The 23,021-nt window shown below is 39.5% G+C and overlaps 1 protein-coding gene and 1 long non-coding RNA gene across 4 annotated transcripts in view; both read left to right on the top strand.

Moving 5' to 3' along the window:
• Positions 1-8,243, top strand: part of LOC106725813 — a 20,436-nt gene extending 12,193 nt beyond the window's left edge. The window contains exon 3 of the long non-coding RNA XR_001361796.1: positions 8,167-8,243. This is a non-coding gene — a long non-coding RNA (uncharacterized LOC106725813). The remainder of the gene's footprint in view (positions 1-8,166) is intronic.
• Positions 1-23,021, top strand: part of LOC102245006 (chromosome unknown open reading frame, human C10orf11) — a 1,043,798-nt gene that overhangs the window by 375,361 nt on the left and 645,416 nt on the right. The window lies entirely within an intron of this gene.

Below are 23,021 nucleotides of genomic sequence, written 5' to 3'. Positions count from 1 at the left end.
TGGGGGGTAATGTGGGGATAAGGACACATATGTAATAAACTAATCAATAAAGAAATTTAAAAAAAGAAATACATATCAAAAACATTTTAATAAATAAAGTTTTATAGTTCAGTTTACTGTGGGTGATGGTAACAGTTTTGTATTGGGGCAGATTAACAAAATTTGGGAGTTTCAGAGAATTAACTTTACCATCTAGTGCACTTGTGGAATATTTAAATAAGCTGGAGAAACCAATCCTTACAAAGCAAAAGAGCTTCTTTTCAGTGTAAAAATATGGGCTTTGACATTTCTATAATGTTTAAACTCTCAAGAATTCTATTCTGACGTTTTGTCTGACATCCCTAAACTCTTTAAGATCACCATAGAACTCTTGCTTTGTATTAATTCCATTTCATTTGTGTATTTTATGTGTTTAGTGGTCATATTTGAAAAACATCTCTTGTGAGTGCTCTGTATAATTTTGGCAGAAAATTACTTTTTTGTGTTTCTGTGATGATCCCCTGAGATCATTTTTGCATAAATCCGGCCTTCTATTTTCAGATACAAATCTGTTGTACAGATGATTCTTCTTAGAAGAAAAGATGCATTTGTAGCTGAAAATGTAAATTACTTTTCATGGAAAATACCTCTCTGGGCCCCCATTTCCAAAATGCGATGATTGCATATTGCGTGTTTTTGTGCGTGCTCAGGAGACGGTTCTCCTCACAATTAGGGAAATCCTGATTGTGTGGCAGGTAGGATGCAGCGACTTGGCTGCTTTTGCCACATAGGCAAGTGAGTGGCGGTGCCAGAGGCAAAAACAAAAGACCTAATAGGGATGTAGCACTTAGCTAAGGGGAACGGGTTTTGGTTTTGAAGGGCATGGGCTGTGGGAGAGTCATGACATTCTTTACAGTGTGGGTGTGTTAGCAGAGGACCTTTAGGCCTGGAGCAACTTAAATATAATTATTATCCTCTGTTTGCAGTTCGTCCTTGCTTTTGCTTTTTCATTCCGGATTCAAAGTTTTATTTGGTGTTATATGGAAGGGCTTTTGGAACAAATACGCTCCCCAACCCAAATGTTATGAAATAGGGAAGGACAGCAGAAATATCTTCCTAGAACATCTTCTGTTCTGTATGAGGATTCCTATTTGAGGTACATTGGGCAGGGCTGTAAAGCAAAGTGTAAAATCAATGTATTCAGATTTGTGCCAAAGAAAGACTCGAGTTTGAGAACATTTACATCTGTTTTCAATAATTCCTCACATATGTTGCAGAATGTACGTTATCCATCTTGTTATCCAGGAAATAACATTTGTTGCAAACAGTTTGCCAATTCGTAATTTTATTGAATTTGTTTATCATGCTGTGGCTTCATATGAGGTCTGAAAGCTGGTGATCTTTGGTGTTCCAGCTGTCGTAACATTCTGCATGGGGCCTTCGTTCCGGGACGGGCTGGGATTCCTTGGGGTGTTTGGGCTTTCTTAGAACTGCAGTCTAAGAGCTGGCATTGTTGATGGGTGATTATTTGGGGGGAACACAGAATAATGTGCTTTGCTTGCACACCCTCAAACCCATGTTCATTGCTGGCTTTTCAATCAGTTTTGGGACTGATGTGTTGAATAGCACTCCTTGTGTGCCCTTTCCGGTCTCCTTTGAAACCTGCCCAAACTTTCAAACTGTTTTCATGTTTGGTTTGAGAGGACACTGTCCGCCCCAGGGGGAGGAGTGCGGGGGTGCGGTGGGGGGTGACTCTTAGAACCATTCCAAGCTATCTCTAACCTGAAAATAAGAAAAGTTTCTTCCATATAGAGTAGCTACAAAATACCTTTTTGCTACATAAATATTATCATTTTCTTAGGAAGTTGTTGGTAGATGAAAAGCAAGTTCAACCAGGTCTAATTTTATCATTTTCCTGTTTTCCTATAGCTGCTTTTTCTTTGCTGAGGTTTATGTTGTCTTTGCCAAAACTGAGAAGGAAGAAAAAAACCTAACAACCTTGAAAGCTCTTTCTATCTGAATTATTCCTTAATGTTTTTAATGGTTTATTATAACCACACAAATGTGATCTTGGGACCATTTGGAAGTTATTGACTTTCCTTAGAGATGAGACTTGGCATTTTTTAAGCCAGAGTTTGCTTTTGTGGCCTGGAAGTTGCAAGGCACGTATATTTGGAAGGCTAAGGATTCTTCCCCACCAAGAAGTTTTGTCAACCTGACCTTCTCCACTCTTACAGCGCTGCGCACACAGCAGTAATCTCTGCAGAGGAGAGCAAATAAAGTGGAGAAATACAGCAGTGCGCGTTATTTTTACATCCGAAAGTAAATTCTCCAGCGTGAAGGCCGACGGGGAATTTTCATCTCAGCATTCTCATGAATGCTGCTCCGCTTCGCGTCGTCCTCTTGAATCTCTTTTTATTATAAGTCTTTGAGGCAGGCATTGCTTGTAGTAATTTACTCAGCCAGACAGGTAAGTGAGATGTGGAACTGCGGGCACCTGGGACTGAGAGGCGCCTGTCAGGGTCAGCCTGCAGGGTGAGGGACTGCGGCCGGTCAAGGTAAAGGACTAGTGCAGTTGTATTTAGAGGACTTATGTCACCTAGAGTTTCTATGACAAGATGTCCTCTAGCACTTAACTCAAAAGTTAGCAAAGTGAACATTCTTTGAATGTCATCGGAGCCAAATGACTTTCCATGGTCTGCTGAGCCCTTTCGATGAGGCGATTGTCCAGGCATCACAGAAATCCTACGTGGGACTTGTGTGGGCATCCTCTCTAGCTTCCCACTCCAGAGAAGGAATCCATCTGGTGCCACCCACATGGCTGCTTAGTCTCCTGCTTGAACCCTACCCGTGGTGAGGAGCTCAGTGCTTCAAGGGGCAGCTGGGCCATCGACGGACAGCTCTCAGGAGAAGAGTTGTTTTTTTTGTTTGTTTGTTTTTATGGGATGTCTGTGGCCCTGCAACTTCTCTCCGTTGGTCTCAATTCCAAGATAAGCAGTTTTTAAAATCATTCTTTGATAAGAAAAATGAAAATTCCAGGATATTAAAAGAACAAAATGACTTTTCCACTTTCTTTTTACCCCATTCTGCTGTTCTGAAAAAACCTCCAAGGTCAGTTGTATCAGTTGAAAGAAGAAAATAGATTCTTTTTCTTTCTTAGAATATGTTAGTAACACTTTTGAGGTTTTCATTAACTCTCTTAAGTTTCCTGGGAGAAATATTCACATAAATTAATTAAATTAATCAATTCTTCCCCATGTTCTTTGTTCTTCCATAAATTCTTTGGGGTAAAGAGTACTGTCTTATGGGTGTTAAATTCTGGTTGGTACCTAGCTCAGCACTTGACCTGTCAAACAATTGCTTGTCGAATGAATGTTGAATGCATACATTTTTGAATAAGCCAGATCTTTGCTGTTGAGGGATGCTAGTTGGCTGATTGTATACCATCTGTATTGGGTCACTGTGAAAATAATTTTTCTGTGATATTGCCTTCAGACACATCTATTTACCCTGTGTCTAATCAAAAGGCTTTTCTTCTTCCAACTCCTTCCATCACAGATATTCTCTGCTCCATTATCACTGGAGCAGTTACTGGCAGCATGGCAGAGTGGGAAGCGTTTTGGGCTCCCAGCCCAGCCACTTACCTGTTTATAGAGATTACCTGGGAAATGCATCTAACCCCTTTCAATGCCCATTTCTTACACTTTTAAATTTATTTATTAATTTTAGAAAGAGAGAGGAAGGAAGAGAGAGAAAAACATCCATTTGTTGTTCTACTTACTTATGCTTCATTGGTTGATTCTTGTATGTGCCCTGACTGGGGATCAAACTCACAACTTTGGTGTATCGGGACAATGCTCTAACCAACTGAGCTACCTGGTCAGGGCTAAATATCTGTTGCAATATCCTCTCTTGAGGAACTCTTGTGAGCAAAATTGTCTATGTGAAGCTCAATGAACCTAGGTAGAAACGAGGTATTCAGGAGGTAGAAACGACCATTAATTTACTTTAGTCTATTGCACTTGACCCTACCTAAGTCTCTTGCTCATCTTTGTGCATATCAGGGATTTGGATCCTGTATTCAGGTGCCTTCATTTTTGTGAACTTTGATTCTGAGAGCCCATATACATCACCACTCTCTCTCTAGTTTCCTAGATAAATAAGTTTCTACATATTACAGGTTTTCTGTGGAACTCCCATTTCAAAATAGTGTCTCTTTCTGTCCTCTAAACTATTGAAATGGCTACAAAAAATTTAAACATTTTGGTATCTAGTTTTGGAATCTCCCAGCCAATCTCTTATACCTGAAAATAACACAGAGTATGTTGTCTGATGCTTCCTAATTTTAATCAGAAAATATAATTATCCTATTTCTGGCATGTCATGGACTACCTGACTGGAACAAGAAAGAAAGGGCTTTACATGGCAAGTATAACCTGGTATTACAGTATGAAAGACGCCCTGAAGGGCATCTGGACTCCAGGGTGGTGTAATGAGAAGACTTAGGCTGTTTCTTGCTACTGTCAAAGGCTGTGCTCTCTCCATAAGTAAGATCATTTGTGGTGCAGGCCTTCTCCTCCTTTGATTGCCTCCTCTCTCCTGGCCACATTAGTATCTTATTGCCACTGTAACAAATGGCCACAAACTTAGTGGGGTGAAACAACACATATATTTTCTCTCTGCCTCCCAAAGATTTATAGCAACCACAAATAAAAAATTACTTTCACCTCACCCCAAGGTCCCTAGATGTCTCAACCATTACAGCTTCAAGTCCAAAATCTCATCTAAGTCTCATCAGCTCAAATCTCAAGATCTTCAATAATGTATATTGCTTATGAGTGAGGTTCTGGGTATAATTCATTCGTAGGCAGAATCATTCTCTATTTGTGGACCTGTGAAACTAGAAATCAATTATTTTCTCCCAAAATACAATGGTGGGATATACTTAGGATAACAATTTTAGACATTCCATTCAAAAAGGGAGAAAATGAAAGGAAAAAGGATTCATTGAGCAGTCCCAAGCAATTTTTAAATCCAGTAGGGCCAGCTTCCTTAGGTTTTAGGGTCTGGGAGTAGTACTCTGTGGCTTGTGTCTCTGGGTCTAAAGTTCTACCCGTTGAGTTTGAGGCTCTGCCCTGTGGGCCATCTTCCCTTTTTCATGAAGGCAGCATGCATTCATGAAAGTTACAGGTGAGTAGTTTTATCAGCTTGTCTCCTGTCTGTAGAATTTTGGTCACCTGACAGTGTTCTTTCATTTCATTTTTTTGTTGTTGTTGTTAAAAGTTTTAGTCTAAGCTGTCAGTGTTTCTGCTGCTATAACATTCTCAAAAACCTTGTGGTCTCCCATTATATCATGGATTCATTCCATGAGACAAGAGGGTCCTCCATAGATTTTTCCTGGATAATCCTATTTCTATTTCTGGCTTCTGCTAAGATGGTTGAGGGAATTCACGAGTCACATGCCTAATCTTGTTAAGAGTTATCTTTGTGCATAAATACTCCGATCTTTTTAGTCTTCTGATGAACTAGCTGGTATCCAATTACATACTTGGATTTCTCACCAGAGCATCTTTCCTGATAGTATATCTCCTAATTTTACAATCTGGATAGGCTGAGAATTATCAAGCTTTTAAAAAATATACTAGTATATATAACAGTTCTTTAATGTATCTTTTTTCTTGCATTTTACAATAAACAGCAAGAGGAAAATAGCACCTTGAACATTTTGTTTGGAAATCTCCTCAGCCAAATTATTTCTTCCAAGTGGTGCTTTCCATCCAACTGTAGGATACAGCTCAGCTAATCTTTCTTCCGTTATAACAAGGGTCTCCTTTCTTTCAGTGTCTAATAACGAATTCGTTTCCTTCTGAGCTTTCACCAGGAGCTCCTTTAATGTCTGTGCTCCTACCATCAGTCTGTTTATGATGATTTAGATATTCTCTAAGAGAATATTGGTTTTCTCTTCCACACTCCTCACTTCCTTACAAGTCTTCACTAACAGAGTCATTAATGCCAATATATCTACAAGTAGTCTACTGTAGGCAATCTAGGTCTTTTATCATGCTCCTTGAAATTCCTCAAGCTTCTACCCATTATCAAATTCCAAAGCCATCTCCACATTTTTAGGTACTTGTCACAGTGGCCGGCACTCCACTTCTAGGCACTAAAATTTGTGTTAGTTTCCTACTGCCACTGTAGCAAATCACCACAGACTCAGTGGTTTAAAACCACACAAATGAATACTCTGATAGTTGTGGAGGTCAAAAGTTTAAAATGAGTTTTGCAGGGCTAAAATTAAGGTTGGGCAGAGCCAGTTCTTTCAAGAGGCTCTGAGGGGGAGAATCTGTTTGTTTGCCTTTTCCAACTTTCAGTGGCTGCCAGCATTCCTTGGCTTGGGGCCCCTTCCTCCATCTTCAAAGCCTGTCGCTCCATCTTTGCTTTTGTCCTCTGACTCCTCCAGTGTCCCTCTTTTAATGATCATTTTTAATACATTGAGCTCACAGTAGCCCTGCCATCTCAAGATCCTTAACCTAATCACACCTGCGAAGTCCCTTTTCCCATGTCACATAATAGTCACAGGTTTTGGATATGGAGATATGAACATACTCTATATTAATCAGCCTATCATACTGCTATTCTTTCAGTTTTCCCAACTTTTAGGAGGCTGATAAACATGTAGTAGAGGAAGGAACTAATTTATGAGTCAGAAAACCTAGATGTTAGTCCCAGTTGGGCTACTAAAAAGGGGTAATAAGCCATTTTGCTTCTTTGGGCCTCAATTTTGTCTGCTGTAAAATGAGAGGATTAAACAGTGATTGCCAAGGCCCTGTAGGACTCTCTACTATTATGGTTCTCTGGTTCTGGGCTGTCACTGCAATCAAAGGCTTCTTGACAAAGAAGAGATGATGACTTCAGTTATCAAAAAGTGGGGAGTGAATCAGGCCAAAGTGGCACTGTAGTTGGTGCAGAGTTTCTTGTGAGGTGACTGTTCAGTTTCCTGGGGTTGTTCTTGCCAGATTGTGGACCTGTTACACTCAGCAGCCATCAATCAGGGCAAAAGCGTTATCAAGCACAGTTTCTATTAGAAGGTAGTTGGATGGAGTAAGGAAAAAGAATCATCACCTTTAATGTGCTGAGGGGTCAGGATGACTTAAATGTTAGAAATTGAGGTCTGAGTAAAGAGCTTCTTTTACTCTCTGCAGGGCAGGTTGTAGCTGAGAAAGGTTGGGGAAGTATTTAAGGTCCATGTCTCCAACAGGAGGAAGAAAGACTGTCAGAGCAAGTATGCCGTGGCTTTTGCTGAATTCTTGGAGCTGCAGACACGGCTGCTGCGGCCAGCATGTAACCGAGCTCCAGAGAGTTGGAGGTGGCATCGGGTGCTAAGCCCTTCACAAGCAAACTGGGAAAGTTAACTCGAGCCAAGGCCTCCAAGAAACCAGGTCACGAAATTTAAGCACTGTGCCTAGGAGAGTTCAGAAGAGGAAAGTTATTTTTTCTTCCAGCTTGTCCTGTGGGACTCTGTGCCATGGGGGATTCATATGCAATATTTCTATTGCTTCTAAAGGGCAATGAGTATGACGAGAATTTGGAAAGAGGCCCTTTCAGTAAGGCCATAGGATTTTTCTAAACTGGTCTGCAAGGCTAGGTTCAATCTTGTGTTTTTAAAAAGAGGAATCTTCTATTCTGCACTCAGATGAGCACCCTGCCTTCGCGCCTTCATAATTTCAATTGTGTTATCTCCTCTGCCTGGGAATCCTTGCCCATATCTTCACATTTGAGCATCTTCCCTCTTCTTCAAGGAGTGGCTCAAATGCCATGCTTGAAGATGAAGCCTTTTAATCCCTCTATTTCCAATGATCCTCTCTGTCTCTTAATCTCCTGTTTTATTTCTGGTACTTAATATTTTAGAGGCTTGGTCATAGTAGGTATTCAAATATACTTTTCTTTCATTACATTATAATGTCATTGAAGAATTTATTTGTCTTTGCATCTCTCATAGTACCTAAAGCAGGAAGGGATTAATATGTATAAAAAGAATGAATAGAATAAAGGTCTAACTTCACACTTAAGCACAGACTCATTGGTTATATAAGATACAATAAATGAGTACGTGTGGATATCTCTATTGATATGCAGTAAGTCCTCACTTAAATAGGTTCTGTGACTTTAAGCAAAACAATGTGTAAGGAAATCAATTTTACCATAGGCTAATTGATAAAAACAAGAGTTAGGTTCCTATGGCATCTCCTCAAGGTTATACCAAAACGATTAGCATAAGGATGTTACTTGAGGACTTGCTGTACTGATACTGAGATCAATATTGATATAGACGGCAATGTCTTGGTGCTCAGTATAGAGCTGAGTATAGGTATTATGGGAGATGGAAGGAAGTATAAAATGAGATCCTAGTCCTTAGTAATACCATATTATGTTGTAGAGAGCAAAATATCAGTGAGCAGTAGTGCTGGGTGGGGCTAAGTTGTGTGGCAGATACCACTCCTGTGTTTTAGAGAAGAGGATGGTCTCCGTGGACTGGGGTGATTGGGGATTGTGGAGGAGGTAGAATTGAGTAGGTCCTTGAGGACATTTGCATCAAACACTGAAGGTCTTTTTTCAAATATGAAACATTTTTATGTTTGCCTACATGACAACAGTTATATCTGTAGTGTTGGTAGTTTATAAAATAGAATGAACAAAAGTGGTGCAAGTGCAAGATTAATATACACATATTTTCAATATATGGTTTTAAGTCTGTCTCCAGCCAAGCTTGTGACAAGTATGGATTTGAGGGCTCAAGAACTCCAAGGCTCCTTGGTGGACTGTGGTGCTCAGGGAACCTGCGGAGCAGGACCTTAATAAATACCCGTGAAAGTTGATGGATTTCTGGTTAAGATTTCTTAATTTTTATACTTTTAATTCTTAACTCTGTCTGCTAAGGTTTAGCTTCTTTGTTGTTGAGTAGATATCTCCTAAAACTTTTTGTACTGATCTCAGAAGCTTTCTTAAAAAAAATTAGATTGAAATGTATTAACAATTCAGTTAATGAAGTATATAAAACCCACAGTCACTAACAGGGCATTTTAAAGAAGGTTGGGGTGGGAGAAGCAACTAAATTTGATGACTGAAACATTTTCCTTTTCAAATGTTCATAACATTCAGGAGGGGTAGGAAACCAGAAACCATTGTGGTTAAACTGGTGATATGACAGTGTGGCTTTATTGAATATATAATATTATTTTATCTGTAAAGTGTTTTGCAATGCATGCTGAGTCAAATGCAATAAAAATACTAATACAATATTCAGCATTGCAAATATAGAGAAAAATGTATTGTTTTATGAAATAGAATTTAATATGATTTCCAATGATTCTGAATATTTAATATAGAAGAAATGTCTTACTTTTTTGCTTTTCATGCTCCTAACCAAATGATCAGAATAAAAACAACCACTTGAAAATAAATTCTGAAAGATTATTACTTAACATACTATAATACCTTTGCTATTTGAACTCTTGGGTTCTAGCCAGCTTGACCTGACTCATGTGGGTCATTCAAAATGTGAATCCAGGTTTTGCTGGGATGAGCCTCTTGGTTTAGCTGAAGTTTCTGAGTTTGTGATAATTTAAAATTATCTTGTCTGTCACAACTAAGCAAGCATCTTGGCTTTCGTCTGGAGAACTGGAGAGAAATACTACTGCTCAATTTAACAACTATTTATTTGTTCCTTACTCTCTGATCTAATATGTGACATTCTTGGTAATACAGACAGCGTTTCCTGATTTCTTGCCAACGTACTGGTTTACAATCCTGCCCAGTGAAGAGTAAAGGCATATGTTTAAACACCACGCTGTGGGATGGAGATTCCAGGAGTGGCAGGTAATTAGAGAGCAGAGACAGGATCCTCGAGGTGGGACATAGCCAGCGGGGCTCTGACACCCGAGATTCAGGCAGGCTGCCCCAGCGTGTCCCCTCCAGTCCAAGGCTGTGGGTGTAGAAATACAATGGATGGTGTGCTGAAGTTTCGGGGGGAGTCAAAGGGAAGGGGAAAAAATCCTCCAGGCCTATCCTTCACTTAGCTTTTTATTTTTAACAAATGAAAAATACGTAGAGCAGTTGTCATTTGTTAAAGTGTAGCAGAAAGAGCGAAACAGGCCAGTGGAGGCTTCATCAGGAACACTCATTCAGAATGATGAATGTGGCTAAACACACATTTGTTCGTAAAACTTGCAGAGTGGCTGAGCATCATTAAGCATGAGAAATAGGTGCAGCATGCTGAGAAGAGAGGGGAGCAAACAGATGTTGTGAATTTTCACAGGCATCCTTCATCCACCAGTCCATCATTAATATAGTTGAAGGTGATCCTTTCCTTTTATTTAATAAGCACAAACAAAGTACATGCACTAGGATTCTGCTGAACACACGGTTTCCCCCTGTAGAAGTAAAGGCATGTGAGGATGGGGAGGGTATGCAGACAAATCAACTCTCTGAGTGCCCACAACATGATATGAGCTTTGGGGCTACAGCTAGAGCAGGTACTTCTTTTACTGTATTTTTCCTTTTCACTCGCCCTGCAGTCACCCTAACTGCATGATCTCCCTGCCTGCGCCCTGGGAGATTGTCGGGATCTTCTGCAGAGTAAAAAGCTTTATGGCTTCTGACCTTGATACTTTTTCTTTTTGAAGGGAGAAGTTTTTAGTTATTTTGGTATTTTTATTGATTTATTTTAAATCTCTATTGTTGAAAGTATTACATATGTCCCCCCCCCCCCCCCCCCCCCCCCGCCATTAACTTCTTCTAGCCTGCCCCTCTCTGCAACCCCCCACAACTCAGGCCTTCACCACCCTATTGTGTGTGTCCAAGGGTTATGAATATATGCATACAGGTTCTTTGGCTGATCTCTTCCCACTTAATCTCATCCCCACTTCTCTCTGAGATTCCACAGACTGTTCCATACTTCTGTGTCTCTGGATCTATTTTGTTCATCAGTTTATTTTGTTCATTAGATTCCGAATATGAGTGAGATCATGTGATACTTGTCTTTCTTTGACTGGCATATTTCGCTTAGCGTAATACTTTGATGCTTTTTAATTCTACTTCCTTCAGATGCACCCAGTTTTTGCAGCGATGCTTTACAATTTGTTTTATAAAATCAGTTGGCCAGAAACATTTCTTTTTCCATGTTGACAAAACTTTGACTCTACCTGTAACATGCAATTCTTCTTCTTTCTCTTCCTTCTCTTCCCTTCTACTTTCCTGGCCGGTGAGAGCATAGGTTCTTGGCTTTCACACTTACAGGCTCCCTTCACCTTGTGCATAGTCCAGGCTGCTGCTCTTCATCCCTTTGCTGTTTCCTTGCCTACCATCAAAAAGAGGGAACCCTGGCTTTTGTAACCTAATTTCTCAGTCTGCCAAATGAAGATAGTAATGTTTTCTTCCCAGGCTTGGTCCAAGTAAAGCATTTTGTGAACTCTTAAAAAGCACTCTAAGGTTATTTTCAATGCTGATTTATAATTAATTGAACAATGATTTCTCTTTAAGGCGTTTTCAAGCAGGAAACTTAAAATCCTTGTAGTCTGCTTTCCTTGAGTTTCACATTTAGCACCAGAAATATAATATTGGACCTGTGAAGCTGTGTCTGTTTTCAGAGTGTGTGTGTGTGTGTGTGTGTGTGTGTGTGTGTGTGTGTATGTACATGTGTGCCAGACTACCTGGGGAAAAAATCCAAAGGAATGGAAATCTAATACAGAGCTACTAATGAACTATGAAGAATAAAATAACTTACAATTTTACACTTGCTCGTTTCTTTGTACAAACTATGCATTATTAAGACCTTGAATACCTTAAGGCAAAGTGAGGAGCTCTGCAGTAAGTCATTTAGGGGAGAAAGTATCTGCTGGTCACCTCATATGTTTAACTTGCGACGTTTACTTTCTGAGCGTTGCTGCCTTCTGCACATGCTTTGATTCAGTATGTTGAGTTGAGTGTGTTTATTTGTGTATGCTCTTGTTTAAAGACCTACATGTCACTATCAGAGGGACCTGTTTGTGTTGAAAATACTAACGCTGCCAGGGTTTTGTGGCAAGGCTCAGACTCTCGCTAGCCCTGGGGGTCATGTTTAGCAGCGTTTATAGACCACAATGCTGGGGACTCAAGGTAAGTAATGAGAAGCGTTATTTTAGCCAACATTGAGTGCACATTCTTTCTAGAGGTAACACACTTGGTTCCCAAAACCTTACCAACATGACCATGTGTTTACATGCTGCCTGTGTTTTAATCATCTCCTTCCACAGGCCCCCGAACTCTCCTTGAGACACACGTGTCTTTGGAAACTTTGAGTAGCCCTGCAGTTTCTATAGTTTATTATTGAACATAAATATATCCCGAGGTTTGGAATGCTGTGTTTTGTCTGCGTGAATGATTGCCCTCAGGAAGAACATACGCACAACATAGACTCAAGCCGATCTTGGGAGCCTCAGTCATGGACTGTGGTCGCCACATGCTGCCGCCGAAACTTGGAGAACCCTGCTCGTCTTTCTCGCCGCGTGGGCACTTGGCCAAATGCGCAGCGCGGTGGGGAGTGAATGTGGAGACTTTGGGTAGCGTGATTTGTCTTCTCGCTTAATACCCTTTAAGACATGAAAACCTAACTATGAATGAGGTTCAGGCGTAACTGATGTTCTAGCCCAAGTGATTATCATTCGGGGACTTTGAGATCCAAGCCTCCTGCAGGTTGTCTGTGTTATGGCACAGGTAGCATTGACTGTGGTACCTGTTGGTACCCTGAATGGTATAAGAGAAAATATGTTTATTAGAGTGCATGCTAACCTCTGCTGGTACTACCAGAGGAGTGGGGGTTTGTTGTTCTTCTTGGTCATCTAAGCCAGACCCTGTCACGGCTTAGACGGGTGTCATGTACCTGGGCCTGGGCTTGGAAGCTAGTAGGCACATCCTATTACCCCTATACCTTAGTTTCTTCATTGATAAGATGGAGGCAAAATGGGACCAAACCCATAATTTGTTGAGAGGTTTAAATTTAACATCCCTCAGTTATTTAAATATCCACACTTTTTCTGGGTCTTTCTCAAGCACCAGTTGAAGGTAGTTGAGATACAGCTTTGCAATGAAAACAATTGACATTTTAGGCATGTCAATAAAAACTGGTTTTGCTCTCAGTCAGAAGTTGGCAAGCTATGGCCCGCTGCCTCTTTTCATATGTCCATGAGCTAAAAAGGACTTTTACATTTTAAAATAGCTGCAAAAGTCAATAAAACTTTGTGACATGGGAAAATTATATGAAATTCAAATTTCATGTTCAATAATAAATTCAACTCTTCTCATTATTAAACCTGTGTTATACAGAATTATACTCATTGACTATAATATTTTGAATTTTATGAATAAAACTTAAATAGAAAAACATTTTTCTCTTGTTAATGCCTATGTAATATCCTTTACTGATGGGCCCACAAAGCCTAATAATTTGGCTCTTTACAGGAAGTGTTTGCCGACCTCTGATCTGAGTCATTCCACAGTCATAGTGCATGAGTGATTTTCAAACTGTGGGTCATGATTCTTTATTTGTTGGTGAAATTAATTTAGAGTGTTGTAAATAGTATTTGCTAAATAGATGAAATAAAACAGAATAAAATAAGATGGAAAATATCAGAGTGTGAGAACTATTAGGTTAAATTGCACATGGTAAGGTAAACATTGCTCTATGAAGCTTTTTTTTCAGAGGGCTGTGTGCATGCTGAGTCATGTGGGCAATAAAGTGGATCATGGCAAAAAAAAATAGGAAAGCTATATCACTAAACTGTAAGCTCTATGAGGGCAGAGAACCTCTCTTATTCATCTTTGTTTTCTTGGGCCTGGCATAACGCTGGAAAAATAGTTTTTATAAGTGTTTTGAAGAGATCAAGGAATGAATTCAGGGAAGAAATAAGGCATGATTATTGACCATTAAGGGCCCGGCTATTAGAGAAGCTCTGAACATATCTTCATGTATTCAACTCAATGCATGTGGTTTCCCGAAATAAAGACATGCATATCAATGGGTAGGCATTTTTTTTTCTGTTATAAAAGATTCACAAAAGAAACTGAACTTGAGTTCCATCCTGAAGGTTAGATATGCCGGGAGATGAGTGTGCTGCATAGAAAGGGAACAGCACTGGTTAGAGGTCCTGAGTGCTGGTGCCCACTCCACCCTGAACTCCTGTGAAATCACACTAGTCACCCAAGCATCTCTGCCAAATGCCTTTCACCCAGCGGACACGAGGCCTGATGATGATGAGCTACTGTTCACCTCAGCTCTGAGGCTCAGATGAGGAAATGTGCCGGAGAATCCATTGAAAAGTATCGATCCCCACACAGAGGCAATGCTCATTATCATGTCACGTTAACATATTTGTATCCGACCTCTACTGTGAGCAAGGCAGAAGTTCAAACAGAATAGAAGTTCAAAAGTTGTTATCCATCTTTTCACCAGTTCAGGTAAGGACCTATGGTTTTCATGGTTAAATTGGTGACAAGATTGATGACAACATGATTTCAGATAAGACAGTAGCAGAAGAGATGCCGTAAGTTCATCAATACTATTGTAAATGTCCTGGCTCCAAAAAGCAGATGCAAATGCTCTGGATGGAGATAGGGAGAGGAGGCAGTGGAAGGGGGATGGTGGGGAGAGCTGAGAGGTGTATGAATCTTGGATGGAAGGGAAGGCTCGCTTGGCTGTGATAGCGGCAGCAGGAAGGGGAAGCCCCTGTGGATGAAAAAGGCCCTTCTGAGTGAGTGACTCCCTGGGCTAATTGGTGCATTACTCTCTGTGATGGGCCTGATGGTGCTGAGATAACGAAATGAAAAATCAAATGAGAAATGGAACCCGGGAGTCTAAAAAGTTAGTAAATTTTGACATTAGAAATATAATCAAATTTTACCAGTGCTTTTCTGTAGTTACAGCCAAATCCATCCATGTCAGAGCAACAGCCTATGGAATGTGGTTTCATGTGGCTTTTCTTCTCCCTTTCCCTTTTCCTTTTGCAAAATCAGCATTAGGCTATTTGGAGGACAGGCGAGAACTATTATGTTAAATTGTGCTACCTACAACTTAAGCTTCTGTCTTTGCTAAAGCTGCCAGTTTTTATAAACAACAGAAGACAGAAAGGGTTTACTAAGAATAATGTTGAAGCCCAAAAGAATCCTACAGCCTATAAATCTTAATAGAGGTTCTGAGATTCCAGCAGGCTGGATGTGTCTCTTTTACCCAGGCTCACTCCATCTTGGCTCCCCCGTGATGACTCCAATTTCCTTGAAACACAGGCACGATGCCTTGCATTTACTTGTGGTGCCATTTGCCTACAAACAGGAATACATGCATATAACCTATGCAAATCAATAAAAACATGTCAAGACCCCTTAGATCGTACGACTCTTCTAAAATGCAATTTATCTTGCTGCAAATGAGAGTAAGGGACTAGGTAACAAATAGCGCCTGATCATTTAACTAGCACCTGTTGTCAATGCATTCGAAAACTGCATTTTTTCATTTGACATACAGTAAATTGCATTTTCATATATATCGAATAGGAAAGAGAGCTGGGATGTACATATCCAGCCCTTTATGAATTTTATGAGCAATGGATATTTTGGAGCTGTATGTTTAAAGAGGTCACGTCAAATGCTGCAAATCTATTTGTTCCTTCCAGTGCTGGTTGGAACACACTGTACTTTTCTTATGGCTGGGTGGGGAAGTGCAGCATGCTGAAAGTATAATTACAACATTCATGTTAGGTGAAGGACAATTACTATAATTTTTGTATAAAATTGAATATAACTTAAATGTGTAAATGTGAAATATTATTTTTGAAAAAAAGTTTTTCAGGGGAAAACTGGTTTTCATAAATTACATTTTTCAGTCAATCCCTTTGTCGGCTTAAATTATATGAGCCACAGGGTTTTTTTTTTTTAATGCAATAGTTTGTTTGCAGATGGGTGACTGTTGCACAAATTCAACAACACATAGGCTTATCAGCAACAATGGTTTTCACGAAGTGCAGCATGCTGAAAGTATAATTACAACATTCATGTTAGGTGAAGGACAATTACTATAATTTTTGTATAAAATTGAATATAACTTAAATGTGTAAATGTGAAATATTATTTTTGAAAAAAAGTTTTTCAGGGGAAAACTGCTTTTCATAAATTACATTTTTCAGTCAATCCCTTTGTCGGCTTAAATTATATGAGCCACAGGGTTTTTTTTTTTTAATGCAATAGTTTGTTTGCAGATGGGTGACTGTTGCACAAATTCAACAACACAGGCTTATCAGCAACAATGGTTTTCACATTAGTGAGCATGGTTTGGCGATATTATTTGACATCTGGAACAAGCTATATTATATCAGACGTATCAAGTATAACTGAATGGATCCTTTAACTGGCATTTGTTTCAAAAACTCCCACTCATCCGCTTTTGCCTGCCTGTCATGATACCCGGCAGCGGATCCGCGTTCCCCAGCTCCCATGCCACTCATCTGCCTTTGACATTCTCACGCTCACTTCCTACCTTAAGTCGGGCATGTCGTGATATGGCTATGAGGATATGTTGGTGCATCTCTTTTTGGGGGAAGGCCCTAATGCCAGGCAGCTGCAGAGGCGAGGGGCTTCCTGACCATGTGAGCCAGGAGTCAGGCCATCTACTGCACAATTTTTTCTCATTTTGAGTTGTTGGTTGTGGGCCTGCTGGCATGTCTATATTTTTTTTGTAACTGTGTCACAGGGAGATCTGCTTAGTTGAATTTCATGTAACTTGGATAAAGGGGGGGAAAAAACAGGAAAGAGCCCTCTTGCATTGCCTCCATAAATAAAAGAACCACATGGGGGCAGAGAGGGAAGACGTTGGAGATAGGAGGAAGTGGTAATAGAATTTCAGTGCTTAAACTCTCTCTTCATCTGTCTATTTAATTTTCCCTAGCATTTTGGGATATGTAGTCACAATTTGGGGGCCTAGTCCCAAAATTTCATATTATTGTTGCTACTGATTTAACATTTGCTTCTAACATTTGCTCTGCCCAAGCAATTGAATCCTTAGGATTTCAAAGCCTAGATCGTAAAGAACTTCATGGAGAAACTGGTATGAGAATGCCAAAGGCGCTTTCTAAGTAAGAGGTAATGTATTTACTTCATGTAGGATAGCTGCTGCTGCTGTTGTTTTTTGTTTATTTATTTCTTTTGGATGGGAGCTTCTCTCTTAAACTCAGCACAGTCCAAACAGACCTTACCCATATTACTGAGCAAATTCATACCAACCATTTAAAATAATTAAGGGGATTTAGAGCCTTATTAAGTGAAGTGAATAATGATCAAATCTCAAATACAAGGCTAAAGTCAAATCATGAGAGAAGTCATGGCTTAGTCTTGTCATCACTGCATTCGATGAAATTGCTTTAATTAACACAAATAAGTCAGAAGTTGAGGCTTTGGGCTAAAATGTCTTTATTATTGATACTAATATCACTGAAAGGAACTGACCAAGTTGATCTTACTGTTGGAAAGTAAAAGAAGTTTAAACCCTCTTAACATTCCCTTTTACCTTAGAGACAAATTCATTCAGTCTTTCATTCATTCAATAAATATTTCCTGATCATTGAATATAATGTGAAAAGCACTATATTGACTGTGCAAAAGAGGCAAAAACAAAAATAAATGACAACAACAGCAACAAAAACCAAAGGAGAACAATCCCAATTACGAAAGCATCAAAAAGAATAAAATACTTAGGAATAAACCAAGGAGTTGAAAGACTTATACACGGAAATCCACAAAACATTGCTAAAAGAAATGCAACATAGAAATAAATGGAAAAACATCCTGTGTTGGTAGACTGGAAGACTTAATATTATGAAAGTTTCCATACTCTCCAAGGCAATGTACAGATTCAGTGTAATCCCTATCAAAATACCAATGGCATTTTTTTTGCAGAAATAGAAAGAACCATCCTTAAATTCATATGAAATATTAAGAGACCCTGAATATCCAAGTCAATATTGAAAAAGAGCAAAGTAGGAGGCCTTACACTTCCTCATTTAAAAACATACATACCACAAAACAACAGTGATGAAGATGGCATGGTCCTGGCTTAAAGATAGACATATAGACCATGAGAGTAGAATAGAGAGCCCAGAAATAAGCTCTCTGTATATGATCAAATTATTTTTGAAAAGGGTCTCAGATTACACAATGGGGAAAGGACAGTCTCTTCAGTAAATGGTGTTGGCAAAACTGGATGTGCATACGGAAAAGAGCAAAGTTAGACTCTAATTTTATACCATATTCAAAAATTAATTCAAGATGGATTAAAGATCTAAAAGTATGACCTAAAACTATAAAACTTTTAGAAGAAAGCATAAGGGAAACGCTTCAGGACAGTGAATTTGGCAATGATTTCTTAGCTATGACAGCAAAGGCAAAATAGACAAATGGGGCTACATCAAATTTGCTTCACTGGCTAAATTACACATCAAAGGAAACAATCCACAGAGTGAAAAGGCAACCTATGGAATGGGAGAAATATTAACGTATTATATATCTGATAAGGTGTTAATATAAGGTGTTAACTCCTAGACTAAACCACAAACCAACCTGATTAAAAAATTGGCAAGTTAGTTGATTAGACATTCTGCAAAGAAGATATACTAGATGACCAAGAAGTATATGAAAAATTGCTTAACATTATGTATGAATCATAAGAGAAGTGCAAATCAAAACCACAATGAGATATTACCTCATACCTTTTGGGATGGCCACTATCAAAAGAACAGAAAATTACATGTGTTGGTGAGGATATAGAGAAATTGGAACCTTCGTGCACTATTGATGGGGATGAAAAATGGTACAGTCATCATGAGAAACAGTATGGAGGTTGCTAAAAAAATTTAGAAATACAAGTTCTACAATACCCATCCCACTTCTGGGTATGTATCCGAAAGAATTCAAAGCAGGAACTCAAAGAGAGATAGTTGCACATACATGTTCATTGCCGTATTCACACCAGCCAAGAGATAAAAGCAACCCAAGTGTCCACTGACAGATGAATGGATAAAGAAAATGTGTTCTATATGTACAATGGAATATTATGCAGCCTTAGGAAGGAAAACCTGTCACATGCTACAACATGGATGAACCTTGAGGACATTAGCTGACTGAAGTAAGCCAGTCACAAATGGGCAAGTACCATATGACTTCACTCATATGAAGTATCTAAAGTAGTCAAAATCATAGAAAAAGAAAGTAGAAAGGCGGTTTCAAGGGGTGGGGGAGGGGAAAAAGAAGAGGAGAAATCAAGGTTAAGTGGGTATAGAGTTTCAGTTTTGCAAGATGGAAAAGTTCTAGAGGTTTGTTGTACAACAATGTGAATATACTCAACACTTCCGCACTGTACACTTAAATGGTTAAGATGGTAAATTTAAGGTTATGTGTTTTTACCACAATAAAAACAATAACAGCCACCACCAATGTAGATATCGGTCTTGGTCTCTACCCTTGAGATCTTGGAATCTAGTCAGAAAGATGCAATTTTAGCTTCTTCGTGACTGGAATTATTGTAGGCAGGGAGAGAGCAGGGTGGGCTTCGTAGGGGGAGTGGGTCTTGGTCCTTCTGTTGTAAATATTGGGAGCAGTTTATATTTTCACTTGCCTAGGGACGTCTTGGTGGTCCATGGGCCTTCAGAAAGCCCTGAACAGTTTTATCCAGTAAAAACCCAAATATCTAAGGAAAGCAAGATTGAAAACAAAGTGTCAATTTGGGTGTGGCCACACATTTTAGTAATAGTTATAGAAAAACACTGTGTACTGCGCCTGCAGCCAAAAATGAAAGCAGTTGATGAAGAGTGTAAAAATAAAGTGGTTTGTGTTTTACGAGTCTTACTTTACTTGTGGTAACATATAAATTGTGAATCAGGATGGAAACCAATGCTGAAATCCCAGACTTTGAGATCATTAATATGATAAACATGGTGTTTACTTATTAAAGAAAATCCCATAGTCGTACCTCAGCATGGTTACTCTATCCAGTTTAAAGGCCATATTTATTACATGAGTACCTTGACAGTCTGGTGTCAGGCAAGATATAAAGTACAAGAGCCCAGTCTAAACTAAAAGCGGTGTTTGCATTGGGAATAAAAAGATTAAAAACTCCTCTGCAGATTATATTTATTAGTCTGTAAGCATTTTCCATGTTGAGATAAAACAATATAGTAGAATTATTATGAAAATTGAAATGATGTAGCCTTTGACTTGAGGAGCCTTGTGTTCCCTTTGGGTGATGTTGGAGCTGCCCCAACAAGCTGTCAAGAGTTGGGTATTGCCTTATTAGCTTCCAGAGTTGGGTATTGCCTTATTAGCTTCCAGTGTTGGGTATTGCCATTACAAATGAAAAGTATTCAAAAATTGATGTTATTTTCTACTTTTTTTTCCTCCTTGGTTTCTAAGCTGCCAAGAAATACTGGGTGGATGAGAAACTAGTGTTTTCCTCTTACCCGTGAAACGCCATCTAGTTTTCCTAAGGGGTAAACTTTGGACCAAGAGAATGACTGTTGAATAGTATAGAAAACATTAAAGTCACACCCACAACATATTCAACATTATTGACTCAGCAGATGCATGGGATCCTGGGGTATAGCAGCTAACAAATCATGTGGTTCCTACTCTCATGGCGTTTATAATCTGCTGAAAAATACAGACAATTAGGACAACGACCCAGGAGAGTTTCAGGGAGTAGATAGACCTGGTGCGCAGACATTGGAAAGACAAAAGGAATTCCCTCGATAACCTGGAGAGAGTAGTTTTCTGGTCAGAGGGACCAGAGTGGTCAGAAGTTGGAGGCATGAACATGAGAATATATTGCCTTACAGGAATTCACAGAGAAGTATTTTAAAGTTGGGTCTTTTAAAAAGTAAAATAATAGCCTCTCCACCCCCTAAATTGTTGTCATTTTCTTAACCTTGCCTAGGAGAGGATCATTTTGGTAGAGGTTGTTATTCAATGTGATTGAATATGATTGGGTATTATTACTTGCTGATGGGACTTAATTTTCTCATGTTTAAGTGTGATCCATTATCTATGTCTAAAACATATTAAAATGACTTTAAAATGAGAAACAAGGGAACTCTGCTTATTTCAGTGCAAACATATTTATTGAGCTAAACTGAAGGATGCTGGGATATTTTACTAATAAGGTTATACTCTCTGATGCTCAAACCCCAGGGTTGAAGGGTTAGATTAGTCTTTCTCGATGATGGGGCTGATCAGCCTGTGGTGGTAACTGCAGAGCTTATTATTTTTTTCTAGCCTTATTCTGTTTTGCTTTTTTTCTCCTGTCTTCTCTTTTTTTTTTCTTTCCTCCTTCCTACCTCAGAACTCGTCAACTTGCAATATCCCTGATAAAACTAATTTATAGTGCTGACCAAATTTTCTGGCTTCAGCCAGCTGTTCAGTTTTTTCTTATGGAAGGCCCCAAACTCTTCTCACTACTTGTGCTGAAGATAAATTAGCGACTTCTAAATAATGCAGTGAACCCTAATTCTCTTTGATTAGTAGCGAGTTAGATGATAGCGACCCATTGAAATTGGCCATCAGCATAAATAATGAGTGAATGAACTGATAAAATGCAAAGTCACCGGCCGTCATAAATCAAATGAAATCCACTTTCTCTGGAAGTCACTGAAATTAGAAGTCCATGCTCCTATTAATTATTTTGCCTTCTGAAGACGACAGTGTTATAAATCAGCCTTGAAAGGCCCTTCACTTAGAAAGCTGAAGGAGTGCGGCTGCCTGCAAATTGCTTTGTGTACGCACCTAATTGTTTCTTAAGTAATCCACCTTTGTAGCATGGCTTCAGGAAACCAAGAAGTCCCCTGTAGTTGAGGTCTGTGGGTGTTGCCTTAGGAAGGGCCCTGGGAAAGCCCTTGGGAAGGATGCAAATGGAGGGGCAATTATTCACCCCCTTTCTAGAAAGGGAATCCCTACCTCCTTTATTTCATGTCTAGACCCCCATCAAGGACAGTGAAGTAGTTTTCCATGGCAGGATCCAGAAGGCTGGCAGAAGGCCCAGGGCCATTTCATTATCTTGTCTCACTTCAACTCCAGCCAGGCCTGATAAGCCAGACTTCACTTGATTTCAGTGAAAACCAAGGTTTTAAAAATTGGGGGTGGGGTGGGGGGAGGACAGTGATGGAAAACATTGACTTCTCAGGTTCATTTTAAGAGTTGTTGTAATATGCATATATTAGGTGTGAAAAGACATAATTTTTGCTAAAAGATGGGTGGGAAATTATATTCATTTAGGAGCCTATTTTGCAGCACACATTTGAAAAAAGCAATATTCTGCAGGAAAGAGGTTAATTGCATGATAGGAAATGCTGTAAATTAGTTTCATTTTGGACCACTACTTGTCATTTCTGAAGTTCTGAAGTTGAGACTGCTGATAAAAAAAAAATGGTTTTCCCCTGGGTGGGGGGGAGGGTCTCAAAAATTTGGTCCAGCTTTGACATGTGACCCTGGATCATTAGCAAATTTGGATGGAGCTCAGAGGAAATTCTCTGCTTCCCATTGAGCCTGTGTGATTTTTGTTGGCCTCTGTGGAGAGGTGGATGGCAATTTTATGGGGCGAATACAGACCTTGGTAGGAGGTAGTTCTTGGGACCTTAGCGCGAATGTCTACAAGCTGCCGCTTTAGTGCAGGCTCCACTGATGGGGGTGAGGTGGGGTGGGCATAGAGTTTTAAAGGAGAAAGCATTCTTTCTTTTCTTTTTTCAAAAACTTCTTATCATCTGCAGGCCTGCCAGATTCCCCTGGTGGCCAGTACAGTAACTATAAATGCTAGCTGTGGAAAATGAAAATTATCTCCTGGGTTATAAGAAGCACATTCTTTAACTTCTTTGTGTTGTGGTTATTTGGGTATCCTGGCTTGTTCTGAGTTATCCATGCAAAAAGGTGTGTGTGTGTGTGTGTGTGTGTGTGTGTGTGTGTGTGTGTGTGTGTGTGTGTGT

This window comes from Myotis brandtii, unplaced genomic scaffold (assembly GCF_000412655.1).
Source record: "Myotis brandtii unplaced genomic scaffold, ASM41265v1 scaffold190, whole genome shotgun sequence".
NCBI lineage: Eukaryota > Metazoa > Chordata > Mammalia > Chiroptera > Vespertilionidae > Myotis > Myotis brandtii.
This window is presented reverse-complemented; position numbering and strand designations above follow the sequence as displayed.